The sequence below is a fragment of the Pongo abelii genome, chromosome 6 (assembly GCF_028885655.2).
Source record: "Pongo abelii isolate AG06213 chromosome 6, NHGRI_mPonAbe1-v2.0_pri, whole genome shotgun sequence".
Lineage (NCBI taxonomy): Eukaryota > Metazoa > Chordata > Mammalia > Primates > Hominidae > Pongo > Pongo abelii.
The window spans coordinates 87,816,292-87,825,865 of record NC_071991.2 but is presented as its reverse complement, the minus strand read 5'-3'; the positions used below and the strand labels follow the sequence as shown (position 1 = coordinate 87,825,865).

The 9,574-nt window shown below is 36.1% G+C and overlaps 1 long non-coding RNA gene across 1 annotated transcript in view; it reads right to left on the bottom strand.

Moving 5' to 3' along the window:
- Positions 1-1,040: 1,040 nt before the first annotated feature.
- LOC129060426 (uncharacterized) overlaps positions 1,041-9,574 on the bottom strand; it is a 113,521-nt gene continuing 104,987 nt past the window's right edge. Inside the window, exon 3 of the long non-coding RNA XR_008527132.1 lies at positions 1,041-1,567. This is a non-coding gene — a long non-coding RNA (uncharacterized LOC129060426). The remainder of the gene's footprint in view (positions 1,568-9,574) is intronic.

The window sequence follows — 9,574 nt, the reverse complement described above, 5'->3', positions numbered from 1 at the left end:
GGGGAAAGGTATACTGGAAATTTACTTGTCCAGGAGACCACACTAGGCCAGATCATGGACTCTCTGGTTTCATTTTTAGGAATATTTTTTGTAAATTTTATTTTTTAAAATTATACTGTAAAATTTACCTTTTTGGTATGAAGTTCTCTGAATTTTGACACATACATAGGTTTGTGTAATGAACACTGCAAACAGGATTTAAAAGCTTACCACCATATAAGTCTCTTTACCCTCCTCCCTATATGTTAGAGTTGGCATGCATTATATCTCCTTATGTTGAAAAGCCCAGTGGACAATGGTATAATTTTTGCACCCAATCATCAAATATACCATACAGGACCAATGGGAGAAGAATCTATTTATTTTCTCAGATGGAAACCAACCTGTGAAAATGCTGAGATGGTGGTGGTAGATAGGGGCTGGAAGGCAGTGATTTGCTATGTTGTAGTGCTACAACTGTAAAACGTAGATCCCAGATATTGATCACATAAGGGGAGTGGCTTTGTGTCCCTAACTATGAATGTTGAGATGGCAGAGCAGAGTTGGAGGCTCAGTTTGTAATACACAATATATTTGTGATTGCGCTGCTGATCATGTGGCAGGTGAGATTAGTGGTTCCCCTTTTACAGTTTATAAGCTACGCAACTTATGGACTTGTTCCCTGTCTCTGAGGGCTCTGCTGGGTCTCTCTTCACTATCCCAGAAGGCAGTGGGCAATACCAGCACTACGTAACTCCTATTGTCCTATCTCTGTAAGCTTTATCAGTTACATGTTTCAGGTCAGGTGTATATACTTTTGTTTTTAAACCATCTTTTGTTTAGTATTACCTGTTGATACTTACTGATATCCCTATACTCATCAAGCTGTTACAGAAATTTTTTTTGCTTCAATAATATTTCCTCCTATCATGTTGTCAAAGCTTATATTAATAGTTGTTTTGAAAGGCTCATTTGAAAATTTTCTTTACCTTTTTTCATTTGTAAATATAGTTGAGAATTACCATAGAAACTGGTAAGACAAACAATTTTCACATATGTGAGAAATTGTGACTTTAGTTATTGTACTTTTTTTTTCACTTTGTCCCCTCCATCCATTGTCTGATCTTCTCTGTGTCCTGGAAAACTGACCCCTAGAAACTCTTTGCCTTCTGCTTGATTTCAACCAGTCATAGGCACAGAAAGGACAACAGAAAGAGAGAGAGAGAAAGATTATGTTATTCATCCCCTCTGCTCTTTCCTGCCTTGTGCAGTTCTGGAAGTGGCTACACAGCATGTATTGCGAAGCTTCCCTTCAATCTCCAGCTCTCGACAGGCTCTGTAATTATCTTCACATCTCCGCCTTGTCTTGCCCCATTGATTTTAAGGGTAGGCTGAGGAAACAGGTGCAGAAAATGGGATTCCTTCATTTAATGAAGGCAACTGGATTCCTCTTCACCATGGGAGATGGGAGACAGGTAATCTTTGGCATGCCATGACACTCATTTTCATTGGTTGGAGTGTGAGATGACGGTGTGCTGATAGACTGCAGGCTGTTTCTTGTGTCCTGGGAATGCTACTTCTGATTTTCCTAGACAGCATACACAAAGAAAAACATAAGGTAAACTCTTTCAACTCCCAACTCAAGACATTATAGATAATCATAAAGTCTTTTGAGAGGCCTTAAAGGAATTCCCCAGACTCATGTAGCAATAGGGAAGATATGGTTAAGAATCAAGTGCAAAGCCTGATTGTCTGAGTTGATAAGTTGCAAAAACTGTTAAATATACAAACTCTCCAAGTCTATTATACTAATAAAAAGGCAACACTGGGCAAAAAGAGGGATGAAAATATGAAGCTGATCGTTTTGAACACCAAATCTCTGTGAACTTTCCTTGCTAGTAAAAGCAGCCTCTTTTAGATATGATGATAGTGGAAGATGCTACTGTGGATTGAGTTCCCTGATGTTAGGGAATAATGGGCTTAATACTTATAAGATACAGAGATGGTGATTTCTGAAATATGCATGTTTAGCTCTCCTGTTTGATTGGTAAAAAAGCCAGATAGGCCCTGTAGAATGCCTGTATATTATTAATCCAGTGGTGAATACAATTATAACTGTAGTCTGTTTCGGTATCTTTCTTGTATCAAATCAACTCAGCTTCTAACAGCTTTATGGAACTATTGTCTTAGGAAAAATTTCCTGTTTCATACCAGTCAGCAGAGACAATCAGAGGTACTTTGCCTTTGACTAATAGGATTAAATTTATGCTTTCATTTTCTCGACTCCAGGATAAGAAAGCTCTTGATCTTGGCCATAATATAAACATAACACTCTATGGGGACTGTGACCGTCCTATAGAACCTCACTATGGTCCATTGCATGTATAACATTATGCTAATTAGATTTGGTGACCAGTAATGTTCAAGTATCTAAATGTCTCATCAAGGAACATCTAAGCCAGAGGATGGAGGATACAATTTTAGAGACAGCTGCATGATGATATTTCCAAGGATTGAGTGGTCTCAGAAATGTCAGGGTAACTTCTCTTATGTGAGAAAGAGGTTGCTGTACTTTGTACTGCTCCACATAAAAAATTTGCAATAATTAGTGGACTTCTTTGAGTACTAAAGTCAACATATTTCAAATTTAGAAATGCTGTTTCAACCTATTTGCTGACCAAACTGCAGATTTTAAAGGAGAATCAGAAGAGAAGGATCTGTAATAGGTCAAGGTTTCAGGACAAACTTTCTTGACCCAGTAGATCCAATCATACTTAAAGGATAGAAAGAGATGCTACATAGAACCTCTCCTTCATGACAAAGAGAGAACAAGAGTACAAACTCCTAGGATTTTGGAGGAAGTTTTTTCCTGTGCATTGCATTCTGTGGCTGATGAGAAACATAACAATAGATCTCACACCAGAACTAAAACACTATATTTCCTGGTCAAAAATAATGTCTTCCTGTTTGTTTGGATGATCTCTAGATATTCCAGTGTTTGACAGAATAATATCTCCGATGCTTAAACTGTGTTGGGCTGTATCTACAGTTGGATAGGTAACTTTTCTGTGTATCAGAGGCTCTTGGCTAGAGACCCCTCAAGGGCTACCCTGTTGGATAAATCAATTTATGATCTAAATCTCACAAGGAGAAGCTACAGTTTTGACATCCTTTTTATCTCCTTTTCTGGAAAGTTCTGAGCTGGCTCCTTGTATGCTCTGTATCATATGTATTAAGCAGTCTTTTGTCAATTGCAAGAAATCCCCATTCCCACCTCCCAGTATTAAAAAAAAAATTTTAACAGAAAATAAGATGGAAACATCATCAATGTCATAATATTTGGCTTTTTGATCTAAAAGTCATAATTATACAACCTTATAAGAAGGAGATTTCTTTAAAAGTCTATCTAGGAACTTTGTCAAATTACTTTGTACCCTTAGGGGTTAAATTATTTTTAGGGGGTACAGTTGTCACACAGTCCATGAGATTTAGGTCTTTTCTCTTTTCCAAGTACAATTCTATTTACATGAGGCGTGTAGCACCCTAGCAACACTATCCTGCCTTGCACTAGCCTGCACAGTTTCAGAAGGTGGTTAAGGGTGAAGTAAAAAAGGCATAATGTCTCCCATTAGGATTATTAAAGTGTAACTCTAATCCCTCCAGTGGAATCTGTTCACTCCCAGTAAACTCCCTCCAAGACTATTAATAATAATAAAAGAATGTTATATTTGGTCTTTGGTTCATGGTAGAGTCATCACAAGAGGTATGTATCAAATTAGTAAACTGTAATTTAAATGCTTAACATTGATTGACTACACTGCCCCCAGAAGATGACTTTTTAAACTCCCCTGGATATGCTATTGCTCTAGTGCCTTGGTTCTTTTCCTGAAGCTTAGGGTGGGTTTTGAGACCATATGTCTAGCTTTCTGTACCAAATTGCAAAATAAATGAGAACAAATGAGCAAATAACGTAGGCCAGGCACAGTGGCCCGTGTCTGTAACCCCAGCATCTTGGGAGGCCTAGTTGGGAGGATTGCCTGAGGCCAGGAGTTCAGACTGGGCAACATAGTGAGACCCTGCCTCTAAAAACAAACAAACAAAAATAGCCGGGCATAGAGGCCTGTGCCTGTATTCCTAGCTATTCTGGAGGCAGAAGTGGTGGAAGGATTACTTGAGCTCAGGAATTTAAGGTTACCATGAGCTATGATTGGGTCACTGTACTCCTTTACTCCAGCCAGGGTGATAGAGTGAGACCCTGTCTCTACACAAAAGAAACAACCTCCCCTCCCCCCCAAAAAAAGCAAAAACCTAGCAGCACACACAGCAAACCTGTTGTATAAACACAGCAAATGTTTATAATGAGAAACTTACTGAAATAAGAGGACTAGTATATTTGTGGCACTCTGGAAAAGCCCACAGGAATCTAACAAGGCTAGATGTCATTTTCTGAGAGAGGGTCTCTGGCTGAAAAAGCACCATGGCATGACTTGAATTGAATTGTAGACCAAATAATGTAGTCATAGCTGTATAATGTAACATAACTTAGGCCATCAGTACTGATCTGTTTATTTTTTGGCTAGGAGAGCACAAGTCCCTCTTCTGTGACGAAGAATTGGGGCCCATGCCTTTCCCTTATAGACGTGTGACAAAAAAAGCCACTGCCTTCCAACCCTGATCCACCACTAGCACAGCATCCTCACAGAATTAAATATCTTTTGTATTTGGCTGTATCTCTTTTCTGTGGAGGAATCTGAGTTTTCAGTTCGTTCTGCCCTGTAAGCAGTCCACACCTTCTCAGAAAGACCACTTGGAGGGGATCAGCTATAGAAACAATTAACTCTTCTTACCTCTCACGCAGAATTGCTGAAGAGGCCAGGCACGGTGGCTCATGCCCATAATCCGAGCTATTTGGAAGGCTGAGGTGGGCAGATTGCTTGAGCCCAGGAGTTTGAGACCAGCCTGAGCAACATAGTGAGACCTCATCTCTTTTTAAAATATAAAATTAAAAAAAAAGAAACTATAGAATTGCTGAAGAGATATAATGAGAAATGATTCTGTGATTTGAAAGAAACAATAAAACAACTTTTGGAGATGACATGTTTATATGGTAGATGATCCCTTTGTAAAAAAAAAAAAGATAGTATTGAGAATGCGTAAGTTTGTATATTGATGGTTCAGCAGCAATGATAGGAAGGTGTAAAAGCTTTACACAATAAGTTCAATTTGAAAACTCTAAAATTGAAGTAGTACATTTTTCTATTCACAGACACTCTTTTATATGTAAAGGTTTGCCTGGAGTTCTGGAATCCATAATAAAAATGTTGTCAAAATGATACATCTATTAAAATTCAAGTCTCTACACTCCAATTCTATTTTTAGTTTTATTTAAAGCAATGGGAGCAGAACACAACATTCCACTGTTTTATACTGAAGTATGCTGATTGTAAAAAGAAGGAAATTTGTCAAGAGTTTGTAAATTAAAAGTATTATGTAAGGAAGTCACTATATGCAGTCCATGCTTAAGAATTAGGGGGTTATGGTTGACCTCCATAAAGGCAGAGTATATACATAAATTATTTAAATTTATCTACATGGACTATTCTCTTTAATTATTCAATCATTTTCTTATTAGTATGGATTCGGGTTACTTACTTTACACTTTGAGTAAGTATCCATAATAGTTTATGGGTAGCTCAAATGGGTCCATCTTAGCTATGGAGAGCTCTTTTATTTGGCTCTTTTGTGTCATTGACATACTCTCATTATTGTATTTTCTCCTTTCTTCTCTCTCTCCTTACATCCCTTCCTCTTTCCTCCCCTCATTCATGCACCTTCTTACTTTCTGGCATTACAGTATCTTCTAGGCTTATGTTTTATATTTCCTGCCCCAATTCTAGAATCAGCTTTGCTCTAAGAAGCCCTGGTTCATTTTATTGGAGAATGGCATTAGAAACCTAGGTCTGAGCACTAGGTGTGCTCACTGCTACTGGAATGTCCTTGTTTCTAAGACCTGTCAATTGTCAGAGCAAGGAAATATATATGCGTATACTAACCCACGTATTTATATATAACTATTTCTATCTGTACCTATATTAAGCAAAATATGAGTTTATCCTGAGGTCTCTAGCTCTGTTATATTACTCTGTGGATGATTTTACTGTTCTCCCCTTGCTTCCATTCCAACATTAAGAAACCTGGCTTCCTACCATCAGGCAGCCATGGACTTTACTGTTCAAGTGCAGTACAGATTTATAATGGTTGCAGAATGTTAAACTGTACCCCAGTGGAGAGAAACAATGTTATCATCTGTAGTATAGTGTTTATGTACTGTCCCTTTTGATTTTAGTCTTATAATTTCTGCTCACTTCCAAAATTACTTAGGTGAGCCTCATTTTCACCAAGCTTCTTCTGAGATTGCTTCATATACTTGTGATACAGTTATGTTATTTTGTCCCCATCTGTATTTTGGCTTAGGATCTTTCAACCTCCTAAATGATTTACTTTTATTTTTTATTTTTATTTTTTTAGAGACAAGGTTTGCTCTGTTGCCCAGGGTAGAGTGCAGTGGCACAATCATAGCCCATGTTATGTAGCCTTGAACTCCTGGGCTCCAGCAATTCTGCACCTCAGCCTCCCAAGTAGCTAGAACTACAGGCACATGTCACCACATCCAGATAATTTAATTTAATTTAATTTTTTTTTTAAGAGAAGAGGTCTTACTATATACCCAGGCTAGTGTCAAACCCTGGCATCTAGTGATCTTCCTGCCTTGGTCTCTCAAAGTGCTGGAAGTACAGGCACAAGCCATCATGTCCAGCCCCCTAAAAGATTTTTAAAATTTGCATCTATTAGGGTCCACTCTGTATGCTGTGAAGTTCTATGATTTTGACAAATATATAATGTCATGTATCTACTATTACAGCACCACACAGAAGAGTTTCACCACCCTATAAAATTCCTTGATTTAGCCCTCCCCCTCCCTCCAAACTCTTGCAACCACTGATCTGTTTACTATCTCTATTGTTTTGCCTGTTTTTAAGGATATCATGTAAATATAATTATAGAGTATCTAGCCTTTTCAGACTGACTTCTTTCACTAGAAGTATAAATTTAAGATTCAGCCTTGTTATTCACATGGCTTGATAGATTATTTTTAGTTATTAAATAATATTCCATTATATAGATATACTACACTTTGTTTATCCATTCACCTATTAAATAACATTTTGGCCGCTCATCATTTTTGGCAACTGTGAATGAAAGCTGCTATTAACCTGGAGTGCAGATTTTTAAGTGGAAGTGTTTTCAGATCAGTTGGGTAAATAATGAGGAACATGACTGCTGGATTGTATGGTGAATATGTTTGGTATTGTAAGAAACTGCTAAATGATCTTCCAATGTGGTCATATCATTTGCATTTCCACCAACAATGGCTGAGAGTTCTTGTTGTTCTGTATCTCCTCCGGCAATTGCTATTGTCAATTTTTAGACAGTAGTTATTCTAGTACTTGTGTAGTGATATCTCATTGTTTTATTTTACATTTCTCTAATAACAAATAAGGTTGAATATCATCCCATTTGCATATTTGCCATTTGTAGATTTTCTTTGATGAGGTGTCTGTTTAAACTCTTGCCTACTTTTTGTTTTTTCTTATTGTTGAGTTTTAAATATTTATATATTTTGTATAAAAGTCCTTTATCAGATATATTTTGCAAATATTTTTGTGTAAAGTCTGTGTCTAAGTTTTTTTTTCTTTTCTTTTTTCTTTTTCACATATGAATATCTAAAGGTTCTGTAACAGGACGAGCCACAGACAAAACCCCTCAGACAACAAGATAGTGAAGGGAGTGGCTTTAATCAGTTGGGAGCATCGGCAGTCTAGCGTCTTAAAATCCAAGCTTGTCAGGTGCATAATAGATGTAGTTTATCTAATCTACAGTTCCAACACCATTTCTTGAAAAGACTATCCTTTTTCCATTGAATTGCCTTCGCACCTTTGTCAAAATCAGTTTATATATGTATATGGTTTTATTTCTAGACCTTCTCTTCTGTCCCACTGATTTATGTGTCTGCTCTTTCTCCAATAACATGCTGTCTTGATTACTGTAGCTTTGTAATAAGTATTGAAATTAGGTAGTATACGTTTTTCAACTTTGTTCTTCAGTATTGTGTTGGCCATTTTAGATCCTTTGCTTTTTTGTATAAATTTTAAACAAGTTTGTCAATATCTACAGAATAGCCTACCAGAATTTTGATTAGGATTGAGGTCAAGTTAGGAAAAACTGATATCTTAATAATTTTGAGTCTTCTAACCCATAAGCACAGAATATCTTTATACCAAAGTACTTCAATTTTGGGATGCTATTGTAAATGATATTGCTTTTTAAATTTCAAATGCCAATTGTCCAATGCCAGTGTAAAGTAAAGCAATTGACTTCTGTATGTTGACCTTGTATCATGTGAATTTGCTATTTCTTGCTTATTACTTAAAGGAGGCTGTTGTAGATTCTTTGGGAATTGTTACATTGAAAATCATGCCATCTTTAAATAAAGATGGTTTTTGTTACTTCATTTCCAAACTGTATAACTTTTATTTCATTTTGTTGCCGTATTCCACAAACTAGGATTAGTCGCCTCCAGCAATTCCTCAAAATTATCAGTATATGGCTCCAGGGGCTTTGGTTCCAGGTAAGCGGGTCTATCCTGTATGTCTTTAGGTACACATGTCTTTTCATATTTGGGGTTTGGTTTGTCTAGTGATGTATAGTTCTATGATGAATACAAAAACAGTCACTGATTTTCAGTTCTGTTTATGTGATGAATCACATTTATTGATTTGCATATGTTGAACCAACCTTGCATCATGGGGATAAAGCCTACTTGATGGTGGTGGATTAGTTTTTTGATGTGCTGCTGGATTCAGTTTGCTAGTATTTTGCTGAGGATTTTTCATCTATGCTTATCAAGAATATTGGCCTGACATTTTCTTTTTTTGTTATTATCTCTGCCAGCTTTTTCTTGTTAAGGTTGGGGGTGATGACTTCTAATCTCTTTACATGTCAGAGCTGAAACTGGAAGTCTCTTAAAATATTTAATCTGAAAAACCTCTAAAGGAATATAAATACATTTGAATTATCACACAATTTTGTAATATATATCAGTGAAAGACAAGAAAGAACTATTAATATTGAAGAATAATCAAACTCTAAAGTACAATGATAAGAGATGGAACTAACCAAAATCATGTTAATGGAGAAAAAGAGGTGTTCATTCACAGCTAAATAAAACAAAAAATATTCTGCAATTTTCTGTCATGTGCAGAAAAAAGTTTCTTATCATGGTAACTACCAAGAATTTGAAGATGTGTTATTAAGATATCTTGATCAGAAATTGTGTGTAGACATTACAAATTTTTAAAAATTATCATCATGAAAACAAACTCAAGTTTCTCATTAAATTTGTTTTCAAATTTCCTTTGGAAGTTTTATAAGTTATTTATAAGTTATATAAATTATAAAAGTTATTTATAAGTTATAGAAATTATAAAAGTTTTTTATAAGTTATATAAATTATAAAAGTTATTTATAAGTTCTA